Here is a 12975-nt window from a genome sequence, read left to right as displayed (position 1 = left end):
GCCCAGGTTATGGGATTTACTGACCCTCGCCAGGTCCGACACATAAATATTGAACAAGGTCGGGCTTAGCGAGGGAGGGTGAAAGGGGGGGAGGTGAAATTGCCAACCGTGACTGATTGTGATCGGTCGGCTAGGAAAAATGTGAGGAGGGCCCTGGCCATGTGAGAAATGCCCAAGGCAGCTACACAGTCGATCAAGATGGGATGGTTGACCGTGTCGAATGCCGCAGGATGAGAACCGCAGCTCCTCCTGCATCAAGAATCTTTTTAATTTCTTCGGATGCTTTAATGAGGGCGGTTTCCGCACCGTGTTCCTTTCTGAAGCCAAACTGGGTGTCATCTAGTAAGTGATTTTCATCGATGAAGTGTGCTAATTGGGTGTTCATAACTTTGTCGGTGATTTTTGTCGGTAGAGGCAGACATGTGATAGGTCTATAGCTAGTTGTATCAGCTGGGTCAAGGTAGATCTTTTTAATCAGGGGTTTAATGACCGTCTTTTTCCAAATGGAGGGGTATACGTCAGTTTTGAACATAGAGTTGAATATGTTGGCTAAATTGGAGCCTATGATGTCAGGGATTAGTTTAAGGGTGGCCGGGGGGCATGGATCGTCTGGTGATCCTGATTTAATTGAGGAGAGGAGATGAGAGATGTGATCAGGGGAGATTTTAATAAATTCCTCAAAAGAGGGGGTGAGGTGTGTTAATGGGGATAGCTTCCCGAGGGACAGGGGGCCTGTTGGTTGGCTGGTTTCTACTGTGTTTGTAATATTGGATGAGTTGTTTGATGTAAAATTGTCGTAAATGGTAGTGACATTCTCTTGGAAGTATAAAGTCAACGTGTTGCAGAGTGTCTGGGAGGCAGTAATGGGAGTGGTTGCTCCTTGACCTGATAGCTTGGAGACTACCTGAAACAGTTGCTTGACATAGTCTTGTGCGGATTTGATTTGATTACAGTAGAAATTGCTTTTTGCCGTGATCAGAAGGTGTTTGTAGTTGGCTAGTGTCTGTTTGTAAAGGGTTTTTTGGGTAGGATCATAATTTGATCGCCAGCGATGTTCTTGATGTCTGCATTTTTGTTTCTCGTGCCTGAGGGTTTCACTGAACCAGGGGGCGGAGACAGTATTCCTGTTATTAGACCTTTGTTTAGTGGGGACCGCTAAATTGACCGCATCATTAATCCAATGTGTATACTGAATGGCAGCTAGATCGGGGTCGTCGGGTGGGAGGTCAGGCTGATAGGTGAGTAAAGATGAGTGAAACTCGAGGGAGTCAGTGTTGCTCCAAGCTTTGAACTGTCTGGCTGGTGTGGGGTTGGAATGTGGGGGTGGCGGTTTAGTTTGAATATCAAAAAGGAATGCATGATGGTCAGTCCATGGCAAAGGGAGTATATTTCCTAGGACAAGGTGCTGATGGTTGGAGAATAATCCGTCTAATGTATGTCCAGAGGTATGTGTGGGGGAGGCGACAATTTGTGTGAGGCCTACCACATCGAATTTGGCTAGAAGTGCTGAGGTGTCTTGGTCGTCGTGTGCTTCGAGATGAAAATTAAAATCTCCTAAAATGGAGAAGTTGTTTTCACCTGCTACTAATTCTAGTAAACAACAGCCCATGGAGGCCAGGAGTTCTGATCATGATCCAGGGGGACGGTATAATAACATGCCTTTGAAAGGGGGGAAATGGGTGACAATGATCGTGAAGCTACAAGCTTCGCAAATGTTGGTGGGGATTGAGGCCGTCTTAATAGAGTAGTTTTCCTGGTGGATGAGAGCAAGGCCTCCCCCTTTTTTACAAGGTCTATCGAATCTGCAGACAGAATAGCCTTCTGGAGTGGCTGTGCAGAAATCGGGCCCACAGGCAGGGTCACCCCAGGTTTCGGTTATAAAGAGAAGGTCCAAGTTGTGATTTTCCAGCAGGTTCCGAATTTCGTATTTATGTTTTGGGAGGGACCGTGCATTGATCAGGGCGGAGTGAATGTTTGTATATAATAAGGGGATGATGGGGGGAAGGGGGAGAGAGTGGAGAGGATCTAATTTGGAAGAGACAGTTGGGGCAGCAGGTGATGGGATGAGGGACTGAACTCTCAAGATTGAGGGTGGGGCAGTTCTGCGGGTGATTGCCAGTGGGGAGTATGGTTTTAAGCTGTTCAGACGTGTAGGTTAATAGCTTGTTGTGGGGACTTCTGTTAGGTGTGCCGGGGGGTGGTCCTGGGCCCCGGTCCAGGCGCGGACGGCCCACAGATGGTATTGCCTTTGGCACGCCTTAGGAGCGCTGGTGACAGGCCCGCTGCGCGAAAGAAAAGGCATGTTTTTTATATTCTGATGGGGGTAGAACAACTGGCCTGCTGACCTGTGCGCTGTTTGCAGGAGGAAGTAGTAATCACTTCCGGTGCGCGTTTAATTTTGATCTGGATCTTCCCTCCACAACAATCTGAATAATTCAGTGGTGGACCGGGGAAGTGAGAGCCTTAAGGTGAGAGCAAGGAATTTTAAAATACACGTGAGAACAGTGAAATTGGCAGTGTTTCAGCAAATGTCGGCGCGGTGAGCATATGCTAAGCAGTTTAGTGAGATGCCGATCGTGGGAGCCCTTTGCCAGACGCTCCACAGAGGATAGAGCTTAGCGTGATTACCTTTAGTCAGTGCATCCGCTGGATGAAAGAAAAGGCATGCGTTTTATAGACTGACGGGGGCAGAACAACTGGCCTGCTGACCTGTGCGCTGTTTGCAGGAGGAAGTAGTAATCACTTCCGGTGCGCGTTTAATTTCGATCTCGATCTTCCGTCCACAACAATTTGAATACTTCAGTGGTGGACCGGGGAAGTGAGAGCCTTAAGGTGAGAGCAAGGAATTTTAAAATACAAGTAAAAACAGTGAAATTGGCAGAGTTTCAGCAAATGTCGGCACAGTGAGAATATGCTGAGCAGTTTAGTGAGGTGACGATCGCGGGAGCCCTTTGCCAGGCGCTCCACGGAGGATAGAGCTTAGTGTGATTACCTTTAGTCAGTGCGTTGATTTGAAAAATGCATTCTTCAGTATTCCTTTTCATCCAGATAGCAAATATCTGTTTGGGTTCACTCTAGCTGGTAGGAGCTTTAGGTTCTGTCGAGCTCCTCAGGGCTATAAAGAGAATCCAAGCATTTATAGTCAGGCCCTGAAAGGTCAATTGGATTCCCTTTTGCTTCCCACAGGTAATGTATTGGTGCAGTATATTGATGACCTCCTTATCACTTCTGATACTGAGCAGGGTTGTAGAGATAGTACAGTTAAATTGTTATTTCATTTGGCCCAACATGGAAATAAGGTGTCCCTTTATAAATGTCAGTATTGTCGACAGGAGGTTACCTACTTAGGTCACCTACTATCGATGGAGGGTATGAGATTGACCCCTGAGTGCATCAGTACCATTGTTAAAATGCCCATGCCACAAACTCAGAAAGATGTGCGTCCTTTCATAGGTATCACTTCCTATTGCTGGCAGTGAATACCTGACTACTATTTACTAATCAAACCTTTGCTTCTGCTAACCACTAAAGACGTACATTAACCCTTGCCTTGGATGGCTGAATGTCAGCTGTTTTTTGAGCAATTGAAAACTGTGCTTTGTTCAGCTCCAGTACTCGGCACCTCCGGTTATAACAAGTCATTTGTGTTGTTCGTCCATGAAATGGTTGGTTGCACGCTTTCTGTCCTAACACAAACATTTGGAGATAAGCAACGGCTGTGTGCTTATTTCTCTGCTGTTTTTGACCCTGTCACAAGAGCCCTCCAGAGCTGTCTAAGAGTGGTCTCGGCTGTGGCAGTCTCGATAAGACAATCGGCTGGACTCGTACTTAATGCTAACCTCACAGTCATGGTACCCCATGCTGTGGATACACTTTTAAATAAGACAAAGACACAGCACCTTACAAGTGCATGTTTGACTGGCGATGAATTTACTTTGTTTGCAAAACATATTTTGATCAAACGATGTGCCACTTTTGAATCTAGCCACGTTACTGCCTCTCCCATCTAAGAGTGATGAGATTTATAAACATGACTGTATCTTCCAGACGGAAGAAGAGATGAAAGGACTGGTAGACTAGACTGATGTTCTCTTATTTGACCCACAGTGGATCTATATGTCAATGGCTCTTGTTTTAAATTACCAGATGGCACTACAACTGCTGCGTATGCTATCATCACGCTGCGTACAGTAGTTGAGACATCATGAGTTCCTTATCAGTCGGCCCAAGCTGCTGAGCTTGTTGCCTTAATACGAGCTTGCAAATTGAGTGAGGGACAGGTTGTCAATATTTATACTGACAGTCAGTATGCACACAACTTTGGCCAACTCTGGGCAGAGAGAGGGTTTCTTACTTTGCATGGCACAAAGATTCAGCATGGGCACCTCATATTGAGGTTTTTGTCTGCTTTGACACTACCTAAGAAATTGGCCATAGTAAAGTGTAGTGCCCACTGGAAAGTTACTGATGATGTAGGTCAGGGAAATGTTTTTGCAGATCAGACAGCAAAGGAAACAGCCCGGACTAAAATGAAAAGGATGTTTGTAGCAGGTTTCGCTAGGCGGGTGCCTGAAGTCACCATGTTCGAGGAGACACTTGAGAATGTGAAAGACATACAAAGTGAGGCCACAATAGAGGAATTAGCAATGTGGCAAGAAAATACAGCTCAGTTGAATGACGAGGGATGTTGGATTGATAAGTCAGGAAAACAGAGATGGATGTTGCCATATGCATATGTTCTTCCTGTAGTCACGATGGCTCATGACCCAGCCCATATTGGTGCTAAGGGTATTTGAAAGTTGTTAGACCCAGTATGGCAGGATGATAACATTTCGAAAACAGCTGCACATTTACTGAAGTACTGCATGGTGTGCATGATGCACAATCCTGGGAAGGCTACTCCTATTCCACACGGTAATTTTGCACCACCCACTTTCCCCTTTTGAGGTCCTCCAGATGGATTATATTGAACTAGATAGGTGCAATAACTTGAAGTATGTTTTGGTGGTTGTCTGTGCATTCATTAAATGGGTCAAGGCTTATCCCACTGAAAACAATGCAGCCAGTACAACTGCAAAGGTACTCCTAAAAGAGTTCTGTCCTCATTTCGGCTTGCCCCTTTTAATCTGGAGTGATAACGGAAGTCATATTAATGCTAAGATGAATTGATTTGTGATGGATTGTGTATTAAGCAGAAGTTTCATGCAGGTTTGGTTGAGAAGTACAATGGTACTCTCAAGTTAAACTAGAAAAGATTCAGGAGACCACAAGCTTACAATGGCCAACGGCTTTACCATTGGCCCTTTAGTCCACAAGAATAACAGCACATTCTAGGACAGGATTATCACTGTACGAGGTCATGTTTGGACGCCCGACAAATGTCTGGGACGTTCCACGCCCTCGGTGGTTCTCTGACATTGAGTATCCATTGTTTATAGATTATCTTTGACAGTTAACTACAAGTTTGCGTTTTATTCACCAACAGGTCCAGGAATCCCTACCTGCTACACGAGAGGGGCCCAGAAACTATATTCTACCTGGGGATTTTGTCTTTTTGTGCAATTTTCAACGGAAGAAGAGTTTGGAGCCAGAGTGGAAGGGACCGGAGCAGGTCCTCTTATCAACACGTAATGCAGTCAAGGTTGCCGGCCATAAGAACTGGATCCATGCGATTCACTGTCGCAGGGTTCCTCTGCTGTTACCCTAAGACCAATGGGTTAAGGAGGGGGTAGCTGATCATGAGTGTGAGCAGATACCTCGTTTTGTTCCATTTAGCGACGCTGTCGTTACATGGCCTCAAAGTGACAAGGAAAATAACGCCGTCCTGAATGAGGCTGCCCCTTTTCACTGATCCCTCTGTGCTTGGAGTCACCAGGTACAATCTGCGCCCTCGGCTGAGGAACAGTGCACCAATGGAGAAGTTAGATTAGTTAGGGTTGGACTGTGTAAGTCAGGTGTACTTTGCTATAGTACCAATGGAGCTAGTTTAGGGTGAGTTGAGACCTGTGCACTGTTTGAACATTGGACAGGATATATTGAAAGTATTCCCTTGGGGGTACATTATCCTGGACGACATGGGAACCCGAGCTTAGGACAGAGCAAGGTCCGCCGCCTGTGCTCAAGAGCGCCAACGTTTTGATGAACAATAGGAGCCTGTACCAGTGAGGTTCTGATGAACACTGGGAACTTATATATTCCATTTGCTTTTTCATCCCTTTCATTATTTATTATGCATCCTTTTGGTAGACAGGTTGTTGGTGAGGAGCAAACAATAATTCTTGTTGTTCGGCCCACTATGATGTAGACACTTAAAAGAAAAATATGATGTGTCACCTTTGTGGTTCTATTGCTTTTGATACTGTGTGGGGTGACATGGATTTTAGAGAATGATCAAAATTTGGTTTTGCCAAAAAAGGAGAAAGTCATCTCTTTGACTAGAAACAAAAGGTCAGTCCCAAATAATGTATTTCTTGACGCTCATTTAAGGTTCTTTGCGGGAGGGAACAGCTTGCTCCCCTACTGATTCAGTTACTAGTTTGTGGACTGCTTATCCATTATCTCTTGTGAATTATACTTATACCCAACCCCCAGAATTTACAGAAGTTTCTGGAGTCTTTGGTTTTGCTTACCAAGGGCCTTGCTTATATTATAGAAAGCCACAGGTAGTGGGCTACCCAAGATGCGCTAATGATACATACTGCGATAATTACTACATGGAGGAACAGAATATTACTTTAGTAGGTTGGCATTATAGGGATGTGATAGTTACTCGAAAGGCTGGTTATTATACTGCTTGCTGTCCCATTGTGAATAGTGCAGATACAGACTTGTATGTGAACTGTTCAGGCACATTGCTGTATAAAAGTGCAATATCTTTAGTGAATGATAAAGATCCTGATACCTTTGGTATGAATTCAAGATACTCTGCTGTGGATTATGATGGACCAATTTATGCACACCCTGGATTCTATTTTTTGTCCAATGGTACATACTCTAATGTCCATAATGGTACAGGTGATACAGCTTTGGCAATCGCTTTGCCTCTAGGTGTGCCTTGCAAACATGTTGATTATTTATTATTTGTGTATTTTATAAAGCGCACAGCTGCCCCAACGGCGCTGAAAACTTCTGGAAAAAGAAAAGAGGGCAGGGGACCTATCTTAGGAAGAGAAAAGGAAGGTCTTCAGAGATTTGCGAAAGACTGTTTCTGATTGGCAGGTGCGTAAAGCTAGCGGGAGCTTATTCCAAAGTTGAGAGGCACAAAACTCAAAGGTTTTTCCACCTGCACGAACTCGCTTGAATCGAGGGGTGTCCCAAGCCTAATGTCCACTGGGTGAAGAGGACACTGACAAAAGAATTCTGAGAGGGAGTCACCAACATAGAGATTAATAATTATAGTAATGGGGCCACTTTTGGGTATATGCTGTCATCCCTTGTTACTTTGGAAATGACATCTATGGCCAGGGGTGAGAAAGCCCGGGAACATTTTGGATGTAAGTTGCAAATATTGTCCAACTCTACAGTAGCAGCTTTGCGTGACATCACCACCCAATTAGAAAGTATGCAAATATATTCTGAGTAAACTAGATATGCAATTGATTTCATTTTAGTGGAGGAGTGTGCGCTGTAGTAGGCGATCAGTGTGTAGTCGGCATCAAGAATATAGAAAAGAATATTACCTAGCATATTCTAGATATTATCAAGAATGTGAAGGGAATGGAAAATGGAAATTGGAATTGGTCCCTGTTTGTACATGAGGCTTGATCCTCGAAAAAGTGATTTATCTGATTGTAATTCTGGTGTTCTGTTGTGCCCTTGTTCAGTGGCTTCCCTTTTGTTGCTCCTATTGTACCAATATTCTCACCCCCAAACGGAAAATATTGATTCCTGATACTATTGCTGCAATAATGGTTCAGAAGGAAATCGAGGATATGATGAACATAGATCAAGGGATTTTTTAGACTTCTTCTCTTCTCACAATCTCTCCTCCTGATGTCGATGCTATGGAATGTTCATGAACATGTTGACATTATTGTAATTCCCTTCTTGTCTTATTCTTACACAGGGAAAATGATTAGCTCATGCTAAAATGAGGGTCTGTTAGAATAGAAAATTCATGCTTACTCATTGCTTTATGTAAGTTAGCATTCGCTGCACCATTTTGGGCTTAGACGCCATTTTAGATGCACAAGTGAAACTAACCTTTAATTGTTTCTGAGAAAAAGGCCCGTTAGATTTCTCTTCCCAGAATGATGAAACTTTCCTCGTTAATGAGTACACTGTTCATGTGCTGCATACCTTCCCATTAGATAAAGGTCCTCTCCCACTTGTCCAGTGGCGGTTGCAGCGAGAAACATCCTTGAGTTTCTGAAGTAATGTACTATCGAAACTTCACTTTTTTGCATTGCACTGTCTAGCTGCTTCTGCTTGGAAAATTCCATTATGGGCGTGTTTTAATCCTGTTACGAATAGTATAATATGTATTTCTATGCTTTTGATTGTCTGTCCCTCTGCAGCCTTCCTAAGAGACTGGGCAGACTGGGCTCCACTCAAGTTTATCTGAATAAACATATATTGGTTTGTATTCTCTACTGTCTGACCAACTCTTCATTTGTATGGAAGGCTGAGAGGGAGTCGTGAGTGACCTGGGTGACCCTAATCGGCCACTTCCTTCATAAGCAGTGCATTGCGGGGGTGCAAGTTATAATGAATTCAGCTAACTATACTGGCTGAATTTCACTCATTTTGTATGTTTAAAATCTGCCCCCATATATATATATAGATTGACAAAGCCTGCTGTGCAGGCAAAACGCGTCTCTGTTTTTTACTATGGGATTGAGGCTGATCTGATTAAATAAAGCAGATGCCATATCCTAACTGCCTGGAGTCCGTGTCTCCTTCCATGGTTCACTCTGCAGGAGTTGGTTGCTTGTTTTTATATATATATATATATTCACTGAAAAAACATAGGTTTTACAGACGGTATAGTTAGGAATTAGCATTTAAAAAACCTTTGAAATTCACTAAAAAAACATATGTTTCAGGGACGTAATAGTTAGTTGAACATTTGACCCGTAAAACCAGAGAAATTCACCTGTTATAGTTAGTTGAGCTAACAATAACTCGCGCACCCGCAATGCATTGCTGATGATGTCACATATTACATCACTCATGAGATGGTCAGTAACATCTCAAATGACATCACTGATGACATCACTCATGTCATCATCCAGTGAATGTGTGTTTCTATAAAATGTAAATATGTTTTATATATTTATGCCAAGGTGTATTGAAGAATGAATGCATTTGCAAGTGCCTAAAGGAATTATTTTGTATGTATGTGACTGACTGAGTAAGTGAGTGATTGAACGTGTCTTACTGAATGCATGGGTTACTGACTAAACTGTGTAAAAGTCTGTATTTGTCTCTCCATTGGTGTGTAAGCAAATGTATGGGTTGCTGAATACCTACATGAATGTCTATATAGGTTATTGATTTGTTGTCTGAGTATCTGTATGGGTCCCTGAGTGTCTGTGTGGGTGTATGAGTCTGTGCATAGATGTTTGAGTGGGTGATTCAGTGGTTGTGTGGATTAAAAAGTTCATCTGGAAAGGGCTGTATGGGTGAGTTAGTGTGTATATGGGTGTGTTGGTGAGTGAATAAATGTCTCAGTGGTATATCTGTGACTAACTACATATGTTTTAAGCCACTATATGTGAGTGTTGGAGTATATAAATGAGTATACGTGAGTTATTTCAAGACTGGGTGTATAAATAAGTGTCTGCTTCTATCAGTGATTGTATAAGACAGTAAATATGTTTTAGTATCGGTATAAATAAGTGATGTGGTATGTCTAAAAATAACGAAGTTGGTGTGTATAACTGTATACATGATTAAATGGGTATGTGATTCATTCTTTGTATTACTGATTAGGCGTTTGAGTAACTCTATGGATGAGTGGTAGCATGTGACTGCATGTATAGATGTATGAATGCATATTATAGTCCTCTATTGATAAGTAACTACATGTATAAGTGACTGGATGTGTGTGTACACCTAGGAAATAGTGAGTGCTATGTAGTATATGGCATTCTTCTTTGTATGGTTACAAAAATAGTCAGCATTTTAGAATGGGTGTATCAAAGTTTATATTAGAGCATCAGTATGTGCATCAGATTGTCACGTGGATGATGTCATGAGTGATGTCATGAGTGATGTCATTTGAGATGTCACCAGTGATGTCATCAGTGATGTCACTGACCATGTCATGAGTGATGTAATATGTGACATCATCAGCAGTGCATTGCGGGCGCGCGAGTTATAGTTAGCTCAACTAACTATAACAGGTGAACTTCTCTGGTTTTATATGAGTCAAATGTTCAACTAGCTATAACGTCCCTGAAACCTATGTTTTTTTTAGTGAATTTCAAAGGTTCTTTTAATGCTAATTCATAACTATAATGTCTGTAAAAGCTATGTTTTTTTCAGTGAATTTCAAAGGTTTTTTAAATATTAATTTTGTATTTTAATATTTATAAAACATATATTTTTCTATTATATTTTTAAATATTTTGGAACTCTATTATACTTCTTGTTTTGAACTTTAAAAATCATGTAACGTTTTATATCTTCCTCCAAAAATATGTATATATTTTTTTGGGGGGGAGAGAACTGCACTCCCATACCGGTAGCGTACCAAGCACCATCACCACACGAATCCTATCCGCCATATTGCTAAACTCGTAAATGATGCACATTTCGTATCCAACGAGTTCGTGGCACTGCGTCCCGCATAACATCATATACGCATGAAGTCACCCCAGGTACTACTTTGGTATCCGACGGGTAGCAGTACCAAGCCACGCGTTACGTCATGTACGTATGGGGTCGCGCCTGCTGCACGTTGCGTATTTGATGAGTACACGCTGCCAGGCCTGGTGTTACATCACAGACGTATAGTATCACGCCGGATACGCCATTCCCTTTTTTTTTTGGTCTCAAAAGTATATCTAAATAACTTTAAACAGTATATGAGGGCACGCGAAAATCTAAATTATTTTAAACATTTATATATTTCTAACTGTAATAAACTTATATTATGATAAATATATTTTGTCAAAATCGCATTGGGTGCGGCCTCCCTGCGCGCTTGGTGCGCGATTGCCATGTGACCTTAAAAAAAAGCATTTGATTGGTTCATAACATTTCCCATTGTAACAGTTGTACGACCCCACCCATTTTACTCAATCTCTCTACAGTGTTTGACGAGAGACACCATGTTCCATGTCTTGGCGGTGAGGTGGGAGAACGATCTCCCACTGGTGGTTGTTCTTTAGATGTGCGGGATGGTGGCGAGTGAGAGGTCGGTGGAGCGGAGCTGGCGGTTGGGGATGTAGAAGGAGAGCCGTCTGTTGAGGTAGGCTGGGCCAGTCTTGTGGAGTGCCTTGCGTGCGTTGGTGAGGAGCTTGAAGGATATCCTCTTGCTGATGGGGAGCCAGTGCAGGTCCCTCAGGTGGGGGTTAATGTGGCCGTGACGTGGTACGTCGAGGATCAGTCATCCCAAGGCGTTTTGGATGTGTTGTAGTCGTTTGATGAGCTTGTTCGGGGCTCCCGCGTAGAGGGCGTTTCAGTAGTCGAGTCTGCGGCTGACGAGGGCCTGGGTGACTGTCTTTCTTGTATCTGTCAGGATCCATCTGTAGATCTTGCGGAGGGTGTTGAAGCTGGAGGAGGAGACGGCGTTGACCTGCTTGGTCATTGAGAGCATTGAGTCGAGGATGATTCCCAGTTTGCGTGCGTGGTCGGTGGGTGTCGAGGCTGCTCCCAGTGCTGTCGGCCATCAGGAGTCATCCCAGATTGAAGGGTTGGGGCAGAGGATGAGGACCTCCGTCTTGTCTGAGTACAGCTTCAGACAGCTGGTCTTCATCCAGTCAGCGACGGTCTTCATTCCTTCGTGGAGGTTGGCTTTGGCGGTGATGGGGTCCTTGGTGAGCGAGAGGATCACTTGAGTGTGATCCGCGTAGGAGATTATGTTGAGGTCATGCTGTAAGGCGACGTGTGCGAGCGGAGCCATGTAAATGTTGAACAGTGTCAGGATGGGGGAGGATCCCTGGGGTACGCCGCAGATGATCTCGGAGGCTTCGGACCGGAATGGGGGAGTCGGATGCTCTGGGTTCTGCCGGAGAGGAAGGAGGTGGTCCATTCCAGAGCCTTGTCTCAGATCCCTGCGGCATGGAGGCATGCATGTAGTGTGCATTGGCAGACGGTGTCGAAGGCGGCAGAGAGGTGCTGCGGTCTCGCCGTTGTCCATCAGTGTCCTGATGTTATTAGTGGCGGCGATGAGGGCGGTCTTGGTGCTGTGGTTGCTGCGGAACCCTGACTGGGAAGGGTCCAGGATTCTGTTTTCTTCAAGGTATTGGGTTAGCTGTCTGTAGACAATTTTCTCGATGACCTTGGCCGGGAAGGGGAGCAGAGAGATGGGCCGGAAATTTTTGAGGTCTCTTGGGTCAGCCTTGGGTTTTTTCAGTAGGGCGTTGATATCGGCGTGTTTCCAGCTCTCTGGGAAGGTCGCGGTCTCGTGGGAGAGATTGATGATGTTGCGCAGGTGGGGTGCGATGCAGCTGCTTGGTTTGTTGAAGACTTGGTGTGAGAAGGGATCTGACAGAGAGCTGGAGTGGATTGTGCTCATGGTCTTGATGGTGTCATCGATGCTCACGCTGGCCCAGGCTAGCAGGGGGTCATGGTCGATGGTGTGCGGAGGGTCTGTTGTGTTGCTGTCTGTTGGGTCTGTCTGGGTGTTGAAGCTGTCGTGGATGTCTGCTATCTTGCGGTGGAAGAAGGTGGCAAGGGAGTTGCACAGGGCTTGTGATGGCGGGATGTCGTTGGTGTTGGAGCTGGGGTTGGAGAGTTCCTTCATGATGTTGAAGAGCTCCTTGATATTGTGTGTGTTGTTGTCGAGGTTCTCTTGGCGGCCCTGAT

The sequence above is a fragment of the Triturus cristatus genome, chromosome 1_2 (assembly GCF_964204655.1).
Source record: "Triturus cristatus chromosome 1_2, aTriCri1.1, whole genome shotgun sequence".
NCBI lineage: Eukaryota > Metazoa > Chordata > Amphibia > Caudata > Salamandridae > Triturus > Triturus cristatus.
This window is presented reverse-complemented; position numbering follows the sequence as displayed.